The sequence below is a fragment of the Condylura cristata genome, unplaced genomic scaffold (assembly GCF_000260355.1).
Source record: "Condylura cristata isolate star-nosed mole 26May11 unplaced genomic scaffold, ConCri1.0 scaffold00013, whole genome shotgun sequence".
NCBI lineage: Eukaryota > Metazoa > Chordata > Mammalia > Eulipotyphla > Talpidae > Condylura > Condylura cristata.
The window spans coordinates 31361378-31379905 of record NW_004567114.1 but is presented as its reverse complement, the minus strand read 5'-3'; the positions used below and the strand labels follow the sequence as shown (position 1 = coordinate 31379905).

Here is an 18528-nt window from a genome sequence, read left to right as displayed (position 1 = left end):
AGCATGGAAGATTGATCAAGAATGATTTAGACATTTGTGCAATGGCCTATGAGTTAACCTGCACCTTATATACATTTATTGGTGGAAAAAGCATGGCCTGGTGCCCTGAAAATTGCTGCCTAAAGCCCTGGGTCTTGAGAATGTGACTTGGCAGTTGTACAATTCTGTATAAAGGGCATATGAGGTAGTAACAATAAAGGACCAAAACTGAGAAATATATAACCCCTGACTCTGTTTGTGAAGTTCTTATTATACTGTAAGAAGATAACAAGTTAGCTATTTTCACCCCATATGTAAAATAGTTACTTGCAAGAATGTAGAATTGAATAGTGGATTAAACATAAGTAAATGTATGGTATAATCATACTATACAACAATAAGTACATACAAACTATATTTAGGCTCAACAAAATGAATGAAGTTCATAATATAATAATGAATGAATGAAGCAAGATATATGGTAAGACTCCATTCATACAAAATTTACAAGCAGATAAATTAAACTATGCCATTCAGGGATATAAAATTGGTGAAATTATAACAAGATGATTAAGTCAAATGACAAGATAGTGATTACCTTTGGGGAGAGAAGGAGTCAAGTGAGTTTGTTTGCAAAGGGCCACCTTCAGATTTCTGGTTGGCAATGTTCTTTCTGATTAGATGGTGTTTTCAGATGTTCACTTCATAATTGTTTTTTAAAGACTATATTTATTTATGGATTCCCGAACTGGGGTATAGACCAGAGGTGCAGGGATGGTGAGAGGATTCACCACACACAAAGCGGGGAGCAGAACAGGCCGATAGACAAAGTACACTGCTGAGGGGAGCAGCGGGTGGGTCAGAAGAGGTCTGCCATGCCATATGGTCACCTCCGGGGCAGGCAGGGATTGACCTCATGTGGAAGTGGCTTTAGCTTCTTAGTGTAGTGCTTTAACCCGCTGCGCCACCAGGGAGGGCCCTCACTTCATAATTTTAAATGCTGGTATATTTGTTTTATGCTACTTTCTTTGCATAAAAGAAAGTTTTGTATTTTTAAACAAGAAATAGAAGAAACTCTTGAGGAAAAGTCTCTGTGTTGGAGGTGTGGCGATAGAGAAATCACCTTTTCTAGAATTAAAGGACTTTCAGGTCATTGAAGTAGGAGCTGAAGGATAGAGAAGTTAGTGAAGATCTAATTCAGTGAAAAGGAGTCACCTCTATAGTTTGATTATTTGAATTCCTCAAAGCAAGGTATTAAACAGTAGGAGTTACTCACTTAAAAAGTATGTGCAGTGGAAATGGAAGCTCTTTGCAGGTTCTGGAGGCTGGTACTAGAGGTGTCCTCTTTTAAATCACACAGGCAACTTCTGGGCTTCTGTCTCCTTAAGTCCATCCAGCATTGAGTGAGAAATCCAAGAGAGAAGTGCAAACCTGCCAACAAAGAGTTCAAGATTGCAACTTCTAGAGTTGTCCACTACTGCCATGAAGAATCATGGACAGAAATATGGTTATTCACTGGCCAATTTCCATAGGTCCATGCTTCCATGAAAGCATCTTGAGTTGAAGGGGAAAACATTTCAGGGACTGTTAACCTGAAGGCAGAACCCTAAGATTTTAAATGGGATCTAGAACATTTTCACGATATCTTGCTATGACTGATTCTCTTGATTTTAAACTACTACCCAGGAAGATTTCAATTAAGTATTATTGAGCATTCCCAAACTGACTTGGAAAGAAAATATCTAGCAACTGTTCAGTTGATTGATCAGTATGAATGATCTGTGCCACACTAAACAACCTATTAGAACCAAAAGAATATATCGATGTCCAGTATTTGAAATCATTCAAAGCTCAAGATGAGCTTTAGTTTAGTTTTGTATTCTTGATACACCATTAAACTTCAAAAGAAGGAAGTAATTATACTATGCTCTTTCACAGTAGTGCTGAGCTTGACTTTCTATACCTGGGTTATTTATAACTCTGTAGGAATGCAGGTAGGCGAACTAACAGATTCTTGTCTGGTAGAGGTACAAATGATTTCTGCCTGGTAGAACAGATAACCCCAAAGGTTATATTATGACTTTGTTGGACTTAAATTAGTTTCATATAAATCTAGAAATTTTATGTTAGCATTGTCAAAAATACTTTCTTTCTCAAATGTTATTTGGACAAGTTTTTAAATCAATTACATATTGATTTAAAAAATTAAAAAAGAGTCTTTGTTCTGTGAAAGATCATATGAATGTGATAACACACCACCTATAGGCTGAGAGAAAATATTTGCAAACCACATATATAGTACTGGTATCTAGAACACACAAAAAGGAAAAACTCAACATTTAAAAAAAAACAAATAACCAAGTTAGAAAATGGGTCAAGGTCATGATTATATGTTCCACTGATAACTGTAAGTAAACACATGAAAAGATATTCAAAATAATTAGCTATTAGGAAAATTCAAATTAACACAAGGAGTTATTACTATATACCTATCAAAATGAAAAAATAAAAAATTAATGAGAACACTTAATGTTGGTGAAGAATACAAAGAAATGGAGACTGATCAATCTTATACTGCCAATGAATGCACAGACATTCTGGAAAAGTTAGGTAATTTCTCAGAAAACTAAGCACACAAATATCATCTATACAGCCATACCATGAAATTTTACTCAACAACTCAAAGGGAAAAACTATTGACGTGGGCAATAATTTGAATCCAGGGAGTTGTACTGAGTGGGTTTAAAAGCCAATGTTAAAAGATTATATACTGTATGATTCTATTTATGTAGCCTGGAGAGGAAGGCAGGCAAGTGGGAGACCACAAGCAATAAAAACAGACAGAGTAGCCTCAGGTGACATAGGATCTTGAAAGGGGACAAAAAGGGGAGGAAGCAGATCCTGTGGAGAAGATGTGAAGAGGGCCTCTTCCACCTGAAATTTTCCCAGGATGGGGTGAACAGAATAACTGAGCATTCTAACAGGATGGCTACCTCTGAGAATGAGGAAGGAGGCAGTATGAAAAGAGTCTGTGCCCTGACTTTCACCCAGAGACCCTAAGAGTCATTGGAAAAGATGTATGAGAACTTATGTCTAAAGCTATGCAAACACATACATAGCACCATCGAAGGACAAAGATTTTTAGGCTTTCCTCAAATCTTTAGGCCTGTGAATTTCTTCAACATCATGTTTCTACCAACCTTCCCTGTTTGTGAAAGCCACAGCAAGAGTAACCTTGAATTCTAATAGCAGGGAAAAGGTCTGGGGGGGTCAATAGCATCACCTTTTCTCCAGATCACACAAATGCTTTTATTTCTTGGGGGTTGTGAGTTTTATGGGGATTGTGAGTGGAATAGTTTAATTGGTTCTGTGGGTTATAAAGACAATGAATGCTATTGCAAAAAAACATCAATGAGTAGTAATAGAAGTTACATTTTCCTCTCACTCTACCACATTAGAATGTTCCTCTTCCAGATTTTCCATAATGGTATCACACTGCTCTGACACTTTGTTTTTACTTAAATATACTGTGGGCACCTAAATGTTCCACAACATACTGGTTCCAAGGTATTCTACTGTGCAAACACACACGCAGCACTGTTATCATTATTTGGTAGAAGTAAGGGCTTATGCTACAACACGTATCAGTGGAAATTTGGCAAATGTGGACACTATTAGATTTGGATCAGTGGTATTCTCAACTCCAATAAAAAGCATTTCACAATGTAACCCTAATTCTGTTAGAAACTGGTTTTTTTTTTTTTTTTTACCAATGCTCTGATAACATAGGAAAAGCCTTGTTTCACAAAGGTTACATGAACCCCCCTAGGCTGCTGGCTTTCTCTACACATGTATGGAATCACAAATGTGTTTGTGTGTGTGTGTGTGTGTGTGTGTGTGTGTTTCAATGCCCTTTCTTTTCAAAGTGTTTGTTACTGAATTTGACAGTAGGGAAGATAAGGCAGAAGTAATGGAGTTTCTCATGCCATCGTGTTTTAATGACTTTTCAGTAATAGCATGTCATTTAGTAAGTACTGTGTGGATAAGCACCATTTGGATATTATATGGCTCAGTTTAAACAACTCCATGGCATAAGTGTTACTCCTAATCTAAATATGAGGAAGCTAAAAGGAATAGAGATTAAACTTGCCTAACATCCATATCTCTCTGACTTCAAACTGCAGGTTCTCAGCCACATTATGCTGCCTCTTAGAGCATTTTTGTGATCATTTTTATGCCCTTTACCAATATCAGATCAAATTTTATCAGAAGATAAAATTTATTTTTTATCTTAAGGAATTTAAGAAATTATCTTTACTGATCAGACTCATAATTAGTTTAAGGATCTCTACAGATACACAGTGGTCAAAGTTGCTAAAGCAGCTGCTATGCTCAAAGTTAGGCGAAAATAAAATGTTTGCTGACAAATGGATAGATGGATAAATCCTAGCTAAGGCAGTGCATGGATAAACAAATAGTAATATACCAGATTACCTTCTTAATACATTAAGCTCTTTGAGAAGGATTATGTTTTTTTAACCAACAAACCTGTGCCTCATCTAGTGTTTATCATTCACCAAGTGTTTATATGAGCACAGAAAAAGGTAGGCATTGAGCTCTGAATCCAAATTTATTGTTGGTAAGATTTGAAGAAAATGAACTATTTCAATATCTTTCCACAGAATGAAAAGTTTAAATTCAGGAGAAAGGGTACTTCAGAGGTGGTCGAAATTTTGTTAAATATGTTCTCTATGAAATAAGTACATAACTTTTTATTATAATAGTTTATTTTTACATCATTTTGTGCCTTTTTCCATCTCAGTTGTAATTCCCGTGAGCTTCCCATCACCAAATCACCCGTGTGCCATCACCATAGTCCTGTGCACTCCCCCTTCCCATTTTTGATCCCACTCCCCACTCCATCCCCTAAAATGTCTCTGGTACATAGTTGTTCATTATTATTTCCCCACCACCACACCCCCCCCCCCCAACCGCGGTCCTTTATGCTCCTGCTATGAGTGAAACCATTAGTATTTTTCTTTTTCTTTCTGACTCCATAAGCACACATTTTTATACATCTGGAAAATATATATGGTCCCCAACTTTTGATGGCTCTATTTAGGATTATTTAGCTGTACTCTGGTACAAAAGTGATATGCATTCAATAGACGCTGAACTTTGAATTTTAATATTTTCCCAGATTAGTGATTGCTATATGCTACCCTCTCATGATGCCTGGCAGTGGCAGGGCACAGCATCTTCCTATCAGCCACACGATCAAGAGAACAGTCAATACTATACAGATTGTTTTCATTTTCAGTACAGTATTCAATAAATCACATGAGACCATTTATTATAACATGGTCTTTGTGTTACAAGGTTTTGCCCATCTGTAGGCTAATGTAAGTCCTGTGAACATACTTAAGGTGGACTAGGATAACCTATCATGTAGGTTAGATATATTTTTGACTTCTGATATTTTCAATTTACAAATAGTTTACCAGATTAACCCCATCAGAAATCAAGGAGGAGCTTTATGAATTATGTCATAACTTCGTTTAAATTGTTAAAACCACTTTGGTTTTATGTATCAATGCTGGGTATATAAAGTTCCAGGGTTAGGCCCTCCCATCCATGAGCTCTGCAACAGCAGTGTGAACCTCCTTCATCTTGAGCGAAGGAAGTGGGGTTCTACACAAAGAGCTCATCTGATACTTTGGCAGAAATCTAATAAGCACCATAACCCCTGAGAGGTAGAAAAGTATAAATGATCTTTCTTGTTCTCTAGAGCCACCATTCTGCTTCATTCTATACTCATGAAAAACCTCCTCTCTTAGGTTCACACTTCATGGATTCCCTACCCACCTTGAAATAACTATTACCAAGTTTCCTACTCACACAAACTGAAACCCTCCTCTCCACATGGCTCCTTCCATTACTTTTGAAGATCTCACTATGTAAGAGCACGATACATCCTAGATCGTTATATCTTAGTTCCTCAACCTCCCAATCCCTAATGATCTCCATCCTCGTTATCCAAGAACATCATCACACCTGTTACTGTCACCCCTAGAAACTCGTCACCTCACAAGTCACAGCTTTAAACTTACCATTTCTCATCTGACTTCTTCCAACTTTCCTACTTCATTTAGCTTTTATGATCCATAGATCCCTTTATCTTTTTTTTTTTAATCATACTCTTAATCCTCCACTCCCTTAGCCAACTCAGATTCCTGGGCCCATCAGAACAACTGACTTATTGCAAATACATTGGTCTTTCTTACCAAGCCGCTTCTTTCACAGAATCTGCCCATGAGACCTCAGGCCCAAATGAACTCTACCATCTTTCTCTCCTGTGTCAGTACCTCAGCAATTGAGTGCGCTCATAAAAATCACAAAGCCGGGCCCTCCTTGCTGGCGCAGAGGATTAAAGCACAGCTCTAAGAAGCTAAAGCCACTTCAACAGGAGTTTGATCCCTGCCCCGGAGGTAACCCACATGGCACTGGAGACCTCTCCTGACCTGTCCACTATTCCCCTCAACAGTGTACTTCATTGATCTTCCTGTTCTGCTCCCCCACTCTGTCTCAGGTGAATCCTCTTACCGCTCCTGCACCTCTGGCCTGTACCCCAATTCTGTATGCATAAATAAAATAAATTAAAAAAATTACAAAGTCAATCTAGATTGGTATCACAATAAAATCTCAACTGCAATTTTTAGCAGGTGTCTACAAGGCCCAGAAATCTTACTTTGTTCTCTAGAAACCTTGCATTTCCTTTCTCTGAAAGTATTTCTCTGACTCCTTTCCCTTCACTCTCAGAAGACCATCTACTATTCCTAACAGTATAGATTTGTCCTTTATAGAATCCTAATTTTATTTCAGTGAAAAGAAATCACATGGGGCTAAGTCAGCAGTTTTTAGCTTGTGTTATGTGAACCTTCAGGAGAACACAAAGACTTACAAAGTAATATAAGCACAAAACCATAACTACCTTTTGTCATTTTTTCTGAACAGATTCACCTGAAAGTAACTTATTCGTCCTCCATGCTCACCTCCTCTTTCAAAATTCTCCTTCATTGTAAAAAAGGAATTCGTACAACTTATATTTTAAAAATCATGCTGAGAGAAATCATAGGGAGATATAAACTCTGATGAACTAAAAATTAAAGAATATTTTGAAATATTTACCTAAAACTCATGAAACGGTTCATGTTTTTATAACATATTTCCATTAAGAATGGAATACAGTGGAGCATTTGGCCTACTTTGGATGTTTCTGATTTAAGATAAACTGTACAATGTGACAGTAGGATTAATGATGATTTTCATTTAGTGCACAGAAGTTTCAGTATTTCTCCCTGTCTTGAAAGTCATATGTTCAAGCTTGTAAAAAGTATGCTGAGAAATACCATCTTTATCAAAGTTAATCTCTGTGAATCTTGTCCTTCACAGTAGTGAGAAAGTGTTGGACAAGTATTTTTCTTTTTTTAGTATTTATTTTTGTGTAGAAGACCTGGGGTGTCAGTAGAGGTGTGGGGGAGAAGGGTGAGGATTCACCAGAGACAGAGCAGGGAGCAGAACAGGCAGATTTAATGATATACACTCCTAATGGGAGACTGGAGAGGTCTACTGTACCATAAGTGGGTTAGCACCCTGGCCAGGGATTGAACTCAGGCTATAGTGGTAATAGCTCTGAGACTTAACTTGTAGGCCACTGGGAAGCCCAACTATTTTTCTTTATCTGTGTCTACAATTATGTTTCAAAGACATATTTTGTTGTATTGCAAAGAGGGAGAAGTGAAAACGTCTGTGCTGACTTCCAACAGGTAAATAATAAAACAGTTAAACAAACAAAAATACTGACCAGAGTTAACATTTTAGTTATTGAAACTGGTAGGAAAACATTTTCACTAATATTTATCCAAAGATTATTGGATATTGTAAATCCATATTCATTCTTCCTTAAACAAACACCTCATATGACAGTCTGCATCAAACACTTCTCTGCTAGTCCATTTATGCCAACCTTCTCCTAGCATGCTTTGGACTCCTTCAACAGCAATATGCAGTGGATTCTATTATGCATTTGGTAATTAGTGCTGCATAGTGAACAACCCTGAGGGCACCATTTCCATGCAACCCTGTTATCATTAACAATCCTTTTGTAAACCTGAATTTATAAGGTCCCATCCCTTCTGTCCCTCTTTCTCATTTGTTTTCTATAACTTTTCACAAAATAGATTCAGCAGCAGTATGAAAAGTAAAATTTCCATTTCTACACAAGTAGAGACCATGAATTCACTTTACATAGACTAGGACAAAAGCTGGTTACTTCCTCTCAGCTAGATGTCTCAGCTAGAAATTTCATCTTTTTCAATCAAGAAATGGAATTATTTATCTATAAATTGTAAATTCTCAGCATCTGCTTCTTGATATAACTTTCATCTTCCTAAGATGAAAAAAATTAGGCTAAAAAATTTTAAATTGATCTGAATATACATGTTTTTATTTAGAACAAGAAAGGAAAACATAAAATAAATAATTTCCAATATTACAGTGCTTTAACAATTTGAACCAAACTTAGCTCCTTAAATGAGGTGACTTTAAGTGAAAAAGAGATTGGTATATAGTAATTATAATAGTCAGTTAGTCTAGTGAAATTAATAGTCAAAAGAAAAGACATTTCAAAAGGCCTTCTTTTTTTTTTTTTTTTTAAAGATTTATTTATTTGTGCATACAGAACTGGGGTACAGGCCAGAGGCTCAGGGATGGTGAGAGGCTTCACCAGAGACAGAGTGGGGAGCAGAACAGGCAGATTGACGAAGTACACTGCTGAGGGGAGCAGCGGGCGGGTCAGGAGAGGTCTGCCACGCCATGTGGTCACCTCCGGGGCAGGCGGGGATCGAACTCATGTGGAAGCGGCTTTAGATTCTCAGTGCTGTGTTTTAACCCGCTGCGCCACCAGGGAGGGCCCCCTTCTTTTTTTTTTTTATTACAAAGTTTATTTTTACATCATTTTGCACATTTTTTTTTCCATCTCGATTGTAATCCCCGCGGGTTTCCCATCACCAGATCACCCCTGTGCCACCACCCTAGTCCCATGCATTTCCCTCCCTTCCACCCCACCCCGTTTTTGATCCCATTCCCCACTCCGCATGATCTTTTCCAGCTCCATCCAAGTTGCTGCAAAAGACATGTGTTTCTCTTTTTTGGTTGCTGAGTAATATTCCATTGTATATATGTACCACATCTTCAAAAGGCCTTCTTAATATTTTCTCTCAAATGTTTAGAAAATGAATTATTCTAATAGCTGGTTAATATATTTATTTACAAATCAGGCAGGTTCCAATTTTTTCTTCTTAATAGAATTGAAAGAGGGTCTAATTGAGTATGATAGATAGCTAAAAATAATCTTGATTATAGATAACTGGAATATTTGTTATTTAACTCAGAAAGAATGCAGAGTTGAGTAGTTAGGTATGACATAACTTCTTTTATTACTAACACCCTATTTTATTTGCATGAACAAGTTTTTTGTCAATTTGTTTTATTATTTTATCTATAAAACAAAAATAGAATAGATTTAAAACTAAAGCCTATTTCTTTCAAACAACAAATGGTATCATCCATGGATAAATAAAGTCATATTTTAAAAGCCTATCAGTTTCATTAAAAGAAGCATTCTACTAATTTTTCCCTTTTATGTTTAATAAATATTTTCATGATATATACATTTTAATAAATCAATCCAGAATCACAGGCTTCTCAGAATTAAGATGTACAAAACTATACTCTTAATCTTTACCCACTCAAATGTCCTCCCTCTGTGTAGGTTAATTCTTGCAAGAATTCTAGGTAAATCATAGCACTTACCTTCAGTCTCATCTCTCTCATTCAACCCCTAACTTCAATCCCAAATAGACCATTACCAAGAATACAGTTTATACCTCTAAAATGTTCTCTGTATCAACCTACTTATCTTTGTTTCCACTCTTAACTGCAATTCAAACCACCAGACTTATAATAGCTCTTTAACTGATTGCCTTACATCCTTGCTCTAGTCCATTCTTCATATAAGAACCAGAGTAATGGTGGAACATTTCAATTTAATGTCATTTTCCAATTTAAAATCTTTAAATGGCTACCCGCCCATTGCACTTTGATAAACTCTGCTCTTTAATTTTGTCTTCTATTAAGCCATTTAACAGCTTCTACAAAGCTGTTGTATAATTTACTTCCCACCTACCATCCCAATTACATCATGTCTTTCTTTTTGGTTCACTGTGACCCAACCACGTTAGCATACTTTAGGTTTTTTGTGTGTGCCAAGTTCTTTGATTTTTCAAGGAATGATCAATGTACAATATACTTTGCTAGGCATTGCCTTATAGTCCAAATTTAAATGTTATTTCCTCAGAAAGTTCTTTCCTAATAACCCACTGCAAGTTATACCCTATTGTTATTTATATACAATGTTTATCATTAACCATATGCAAAAAAAGTGCATGCAGCACTTTTTTGTTACATAAAACAGAGCTGCTATGAGTTTCATGTGTGCACACGTGTGTGCAAATTTCTCTAAAGCAAGATTTTCAAATTTCAAATTGCTGTCTAGTAATATAATTTCTTAAAAGATGAAAGAAGGCCCTCCCTGGTGGTGCAACGAGTTAGGACTCAACATTGCAATCGAGCCACAGCCACCTCAGTGCAAGTTCAATCCCCAGGCCCGAAGGTGAACCACATGGCACTTGCAGACCTCTCCTGACCCGCCCACTGTGCCCCTCAGCAGTGTACTTTGCTAATCTTCCTATTCTGCTCCCCTCTCTGTCTCTGGTGAATCTTCTCACCACCCCTGCACCTCTGGCTTGTACCCCAATTATGTATGCATAAATAAATAAATAAATCTTAAAAAAAGAAAAGATGAAAGAAAAGTAAATATAAACGAATAGAATGGAAATACTAGAGTGCATTGCATGTTACAAGGTAAACTTTGTTTGATAAAACTTTTATTTCAGATTGTGTGTGCTTGTATTTTTGGATCACAAGGTAAAACAGATGTATTACTGCTGGTCAAAGTCAAAAAAGATTGCAAAGCCGCTGCTCTGGGGCCTAGTTTAGGAATGGATTTATTAGACCATAGTATTCAATTTTAATTTTAAACACAAATATAGATAACCAAAAGCTCAAATAGCACAAATACACACACTGTACTTTTGGTTTACTCATGCTAGTTTCCATAAATTTCACTGTTCATATTAACAGTGCCTATTTTTTTAAGGTGAGAAGTCTTAGAGTAAAATATCTTATAAATATTGTATAAGAGATAAGCTATTTATGTAGAAATCAGTGTTGTGTAAGCCCACAGAGCAGTGACAGAAACCAGGAGGTCTGAAGTTTCAGCTTGCATTTTCTTTTCATAACTATCCACATCACCAATTTACATTATGACTAGAAATAAATCCTCCATGTTTATTTAAACACAAAAAGTACAGAACATATTTATTTTATTGTATAAAACTCTACTGGAAAAATTCTGACTGCTTAGGATAGTAATCCTCAATCCATGGACAAAATACCATCTCCATGTGCTGTTTTCTATTCTCAGTTCCATTTGGTGCACTGCTGCCCTTTAACCTACCTTTACTGCACAGCAAAGATCTGTAACTGTGCCAATCCTACCAAGCCAAAGCAGACAGCTGCCCCTGTGCAGGAACTGAAGGGCATTCTACCCTGAAATGTCTTAGTTCTTGACTTCCCACCATTACAGTGTTTTGTAATGGATCCAGCCAGAAGACTCTTATTAAAACCCAAATACTTTACTATCCAGGAAGAAGTTACATGTTTAAACAATTATCCAACAGTCAGTAAACTGGGTTTATAGGGTTACTTTCAAAAATAGGGTGCGGAGCTCTTCCTGGTAGTACATAGTCTCAGCACTATTAAGTTAGCAGCATCCACTGCAGCACAAGTTTGATCCCCAGCCAAGGTGCCACCCACATGGCACAGCAGACCTCTCCTATCTCGCCTGCTGCTCCCCTCAGCAGCATATTTCACTAGATCTGCCTGTTCTGCTCCCCACTCTGTCTCTGGTGAATCCCCTCATTCTACTTCCCCAGCCTTCACCCCCTGCATCTTGGCCTACACCCCAGCTCTTGCATGCATAAATAAATAAAATAAATCTTAAAAAAAAAAAAAAACTAGGGCAAGGACTTTGGATGAATGGGAAGGAAATAAATTAGATTCTGGGGCAGGCTGTAATGGGAAGCAGCATTTCAACCCAATTCTCATACTTCATCCATTGTGAGGTTTCAGGCGCCATCCTCACACTCATTCAACACGGCTTCTCAGAAGTCAATATTTGGAATATATAACAAACAAGTTCAGACACCTGTCTGGTTTATGCTCCCCTTTTTGTTTCTATTGTAATTATCTTTTGGATTGGTCAATCTTCTTTCAGCCAGTTTTTTGTTTTTGTTTTTATCAAATCCAAACAGATATTCTACTTGAGCAAAACCAGTTCTGCCCTGTGGCCTGGCCAACAACAAAAAGGAATGATGCATTGCAAAAGCAATGAAAGGAAACAAAACCTGACAGAGAACAAGCCATTTCTTGGGATCCATCAGCCTTACCTATGTTGCTGGAGTCATTTTTTATTGAATTATGAAAAACAAAATCTCTCCATAGTTGATGTAAGTAAAAAATCTTTTGGTAAGAATAGCAATCAAGAGAACATAGGTGCAGTTTGGAATTCTGTGCCAAGATTCATTTGTGAGAGCTGAGTTGTGAAAAGCCTACCTGCCTCATATTTACACGACTTGACTTGATTTTGTCCCCAGATAACCAGGGTCTCTGTGTTTGAAAGCAGGCTGGAGATATATTGAGTTCCTCATCTTCAGAGCCCACAACTTATATTCCCCTAATCACTTACTCCCTGGCAAAGTTTTGATTATGCTCATTCAAAACTTAGCTATGGACCTCTTTTTGCCCTTAGAATAATAGCATTTAGAAGAGCACTAGCATATTGAACTTTTGAAGTTCCATGAAGGCACCACTTATTTATTCTTTCAACAAATAGTTATGGGGACCCAGTATTTGCCAGGAACCTTCATGAAACTTACATTTTTAAGCAATGTTCACTCCCCCCTCAAATTAAAGCATAATAAATTAATAGATGTTAATAAAATAAATACACAACCAAGCATATGACTGAGCGGGGAAGCCCTGAAAGTTTCTCTTCCAGATGACTGAGGGCATGTGCAAACTAAAGGAAAAGGCAAGGGGCTGGAGAGAAGAGCGTTCTAGGAAGAGACAAATATCCTACAAAGAAAGAAAGCATGGTGCTATTCAAGGAAATGAGTGAGCACATTCTACCTGTTGGAGGTTGAGGAGGTAGGTAGAGGCCACATCATGTCAGGTAGTTGGCTGAGGAAGGATTTATTGTTGCCCCAGGGTACAACTAAATCACATCATCTCTTTTCACTGGGAACTTGCCAGGTCCTGGATGCAGACTACACTGGGTCACTTAACAGCAGGCATTAGTGTCCTCATTTTCTAGAAGGGGAAGCAAAAGTCAGAGAAGCCTTCCCAAGAGCATACAGCTACTGAGGGGCAGAGGCAGGATTTAGACTCAAGTCTGAGTTTTAGACATATGCCAAGCTCTCTAAGTCACATGCCAAACTGATGACCTCCTAAAGATAGGTGCCTGCTCAGAAGGCCTGTGCCATTACATGCTTTATCTCCAGACCACCTGGTTTCTGAAGGCTTCTGTAGGTTTCTAGTCCCTGTGCCCCAAGGAGAGCACAGCCAGAGGATTAGGAATGCGAAGTTGCCTTCAATACTAGAAAGCGTGGGGGTAGGACATTCAGGACCAAGATAAGATTCTGAGTTCCAAAGGTAGACACAAATTTCCATTTCATGCTTTAAAAAAGGTTGTATTTCCAAATACAGAAAATAAGGTTGGAATTCCCTTTGGAAGTCTTGATTTCCATGTGCTTCTGAGTCCTGAAATGTGGCAGTGGCCCATAGACACTCCAGGAGCATAAATCTAGGCCCCCTCCAGGAAGCTCCAGAGCCTCTCAGAGAAAAGGTGACATGGATGCAGCTGAGAAGATTCACAGTCGCCAAAGAGTGCTTGCAGCTGGAGTGTGAAGAGAAGAGGAGCTGCTTTCAAGGAGTTGGTTTTCAATCTCAAAATGAGACTGCTTCATCTATGGAGTAAAATTTATCTTCAAAATGTCTGCCCTACTTCTCTGGATTTTTTTGACTACAGAATGACAAATGGAGCCAGAACCCCATCTCCCTGACATCTTTCACACCATACAATCATATGGGATTATACCTATGCACATACGCACAGAGTATCCTTCCATTTCAGCACACTCGCCTCTGTTACCCTAATAGTCATTTGAGTTTCAAGAGTCCTGGGCCTCATATCTGACAGTGATTCTGGCTGAAGTTGCTCAAATGAAATATCATCTATAGGCATGAAATAGCCCTTGTTGTGCTGCCTCAGCTAACCGCACAAAGAGCTACTGGCCTACTCAGGGAGATACTGGCTGACCCCAAGGATAAAACTAATTCTTATAAGTTCCACTTGGTTTCTGAACATCACTGCCCAAAAGGCAACTTCTTTCTAGGGCACGCACTTTAGTCACACATACATCTTTAAAAAATGATTCATGACCTTGATATGTGATCCTGGAGAAGACATTCAAATTCAGAGGTTTTCACATTTGTAAAATAAAGGCCTAATAGTTTCAGCTAGGATTGTTATAACGACTAAATGAATATATATAAGTAAATCAGTCGCTTTTGAGTTTGTGATTATCAGTATTGGGCACATGGTAAATCACTAATAAATAGTAGCATTAGGGATTTCCAAAGATAGAAAGGCAAGGGTCCAAGAAGGACTAAGAGGAGAAAATGTGTAGCAGTGTAATCTCTGGTCTGGTGATCCTGCCCTTTCCTACTCCGATCTTCAGCCAGATCCAAGGGTCTCTGAATGAACTGACAAAAGAGGCCTAGGATCTCAGCTATTTCTCCTGGGTCAGGATATAACACCAGGATTAAGGTCACGTGTGAGGGGATAGCAGATGAGGAATTATACTCACAGTAGTCCTGCTTCATCTTTTCTTGAATGTTTGATTTTAGGAAAATCACTACCCTCTCCACATTTACTTCTATATTTGCAAAGTGAGAATATTAATGACACCTATCCCACAGAATATTTGTGCAAATTACTGAGATAATGTAGAAAAGGTACTTTAGGATATAGTTATATTTTATGATAGAGAAAGAGGAGTGATTGTTCATAAATTTAGCCTCTGCTGGAAGACTGCCAGTAACAATGAGTTCACAGAAAGGTGATTATTGATCTAATTGTTTAAAGTTTTACTTTTTTTTTCAAAGATTTATTTATTTGTGCATACAGAACTGGGGTACAGGTCAGAGACTCAGGGATGGCAAGAGGCTTCACCAGAGACAGAGTGGGGAGCAGAACAGGCAGATTAGTGAAGTACACTGCTGAGGGGAGGAGGGGGCAGGTCAGGAGAGGTCTGCCACGCTATGTGGTCACCTCTGGGGCAGGCGGGAATGGAACTCATGCGGAAGTTGCTTTAGCTTCTTAATGCTGTGCTGTAATCCACTGCGCCACCAGGGAGGGCCTAAAGTTTTACTTTTACCGTAAGTGTATGCCTATCATTACCTTAATCCTGACTCGGCTTTTACAGGGCCAACCCGACTCCTAAATCAGAGTATCCAAGATCAAGACTTGAATAAGCTTGTATTTCCCTCCACCACCACCCATAGAGACAAAGAATTGCCTGGAATTGGGTCAGAGCAATCTGGAGGCTAACAATGACATGATCAAGTTCTGAGGGTGGCAAAGATGATATCAATCAGTGAGATTTAAACTCTACTCTGAGATAGAAGTTTGGCTAAATGGAAAGAAAGGAAACATATCTGGTTTAATTTTGGTCTCTCTGACTTACCATTCAAATGACCAAACTTCAATTTATTACTCTGTCATTTTAAGATATCTCTGAAGTATCTTGGGGGAGGAACTAAGGAAATGACCTTAGCAAAGTTGACTAGAGAACTGGAGAGAGTAAACACCATCAGGCTCGGAGACTGTCAAACAGGTACTCAGAATACAGCGAGAAGTAAATGTGACTTCCCTACCATAACTCCTCTTAGCTGGCACCTGAAAGACTTGTGCTAAAATGGGTATATTCTAAAACAATGAGAAACTTTAGTCATTACTTAGTTTGTGATACAAAAGGGATTCAGGTTATAGGTCAAGAAAGCACCTTGCAACATATTAAGTTATTTAAATGGAATATTAAAGTATTTAAAGTATAAAGTGTAAGCAATACAATTATAGGCAAATACACTGACTTCTATTATTACATTTTTTTTCTATGTTCTTTGTCTTGAACATATTTATATATTTTCTTACACTGTTATTTCATATAAAGGTAAGCTATTTCCCCAAGTTGATTAGGAGATCCTAGAAAGAAGGGAATCTATCCTATGCAACCTGACATAATAGATTTCTAGGTATTTAGCATGTACTCATCAAATACTTGATGAAATGATGAATAATGTGAGAAATTGTAATTTTTGCTGGTAAATCTAGGTCTAAGATAAGGTGGACTTGCTTGGAGAGTACAAGCCCCGTGGGTCAGACTATGACAAATTCTCCTTAGGAAGCTCCAATAAGTTCTATTACTGCCATCACCTGAGTGACAGGTTATATGGGTCTTCAGAAACCAGGCCCATGGGACTCACATTCTCTTCCCCTTTTGCTCACAGTGCAGCACTGTCAGTTAAAGGATACATACTTTTCTTAAAGGGCAGATTAGGTTACAAGTGTACACTGTGTCCACTACTAATTCACTGGGCACAGGTCTTCGGCAATAAACAATCTTCTGACTGCTACCAATTTAGGCTCCTTCTTAGCTCAACCCTTTGATTTTTAACCTGTTTTCCCTTTTCATTTCTCTCTTCATTGTAACATAATTGATATATAGCATTATTTTAGCTTTAGGTGTACAAGATATTGGTTCAATATTTGTATATATTGCAAAATGGTCACCACAGTAAGTCTACTTAACATCCATCCCCACAGTTAAAAACATTTTGTTTATAAACTTGTAAGTTGACCCCAGATCTAAGGCACAGCAGGGAAAGGGGTGGAAGAGGAATCAAAACAGGAGGGAAGAGCATGAGGAATGGTGGTGACAGATCATAGGTGCTTTGGTGGTAGGAGAACTATGGGAGAAATCAAATTCTATACAAAAAAATAATGATTTATAAGAAAATAATTTAAATTTTTTGCTTATTATAAGAAGTTTCAATATTACTCTCTTAGTAATTTTTAAATATACAATATTTTCAACTACGATAACTATGCTATACATTACATCCCCGGGACTTATGTATTTTATAACTGGAAGTTTGTTCCTTTGACCTCTTCTTTACCTGTCTCATCTACCTCCCATCCTGTACTCAATCTGTCTTGATAATTTGTCTTATTTCTGTCATTTTGTTTTTATTATTCCTGATTTACTAAGTTACAGAATAGCTTGCTTAGGATCTGAGCTCCTCTTCTGGAATTTTCTCTCCTTCTAACCACAGGAACTCACCATTAGCCAATATCCTTAAGTGCTACTTATGATCTAAGGCTTGAAATGAAGGCTCAGTGCTTTGGCATGTAAGGTTCAGAAGTCCTCCAGTGGCCTAACCACAAGCTCCCCTTCCTGCTCTTGCAATATGTGTGGATAAGGTCTCCTAGCAAAACCACCCTTCGTTAAAACGACCAATTGCAGTGTTTGTTTCTTCATGAGGAGCCAGGTTCAGTTCCCTACCAACTCACAGATTTATCCAAACAAGCCCATCACATCCTTCTATGGGATTCAAGGAACACCATATCCCTTTGATATCACAAAATCTCCCTGCCATAGTCTCTACTTTTCACCCTGTCCCCATGGCCTGCCTGCATGGCATGCAATCACCCCCTGCCCATAAACTGCTGTTGATCTCACCTATCTGGTATCAGGGGTCAGGCTGGGAATCCTTCTCTCCTCAATGCTGTGAAGACGATTTTAAGTGGCTATGCTCACACCATTCCTGAAGTAAACCCCAATGTTAGAAATTCTCCTGACTGTCACCGTGGTCCCTTTTTCTCAGTATTCCTATACTGTACCTGGCCCTTGCAAATTACTAGCTCCTTCAGCTGCCCTTCTGGAGCAAATGTGTTGCATTTCCTCTTCTCCACCTTCAGCTCTTCATGCTCAGCAAGTTACCAGCTTTTACAATACCAGCAACAACATGGGAGAGCTACAGAAACAACTTTATTCAGCTCAATAAAATGTAATTAAATATTTCACTTTCTTTTTCTGGCAATAATGTTCTATGAATCCCCTTTAATATATTTTTTAAAGATTTATTAATTTATTCATACAGAACTGGGGTACAGGTCAGAGATGCGGAAGGTGAGAGGATTCACCGGAGACAGAGTGGGGAGCAGAACAAGCAGATCGACGGAGT

The 18528-nt window shown here is 38.1% G+C and overlaps 1 protein-coding gene across 1 annotated transcript in view; it reads right to left on the bottom strand.

Moving 5' to 3' along the window:
• DHRS7 (dehydrogenase/reductase (SDR family) member 7) overlaps positions 1 to 18528 on the bottom strand; it is a 72257-nt gene that overhangs the window by 27971 nt on the left and 25758 nt on the right. The window contains exon 3 of the mRNA XM_012724660.1: positions 1256 to 1410. The gene's annotated coding sequence lies outside the window, so the exon portion shown is untranslated. The remainder of the gene's footprint in view (positions 1 to 1255; positions 1411 to 18528) is intronic.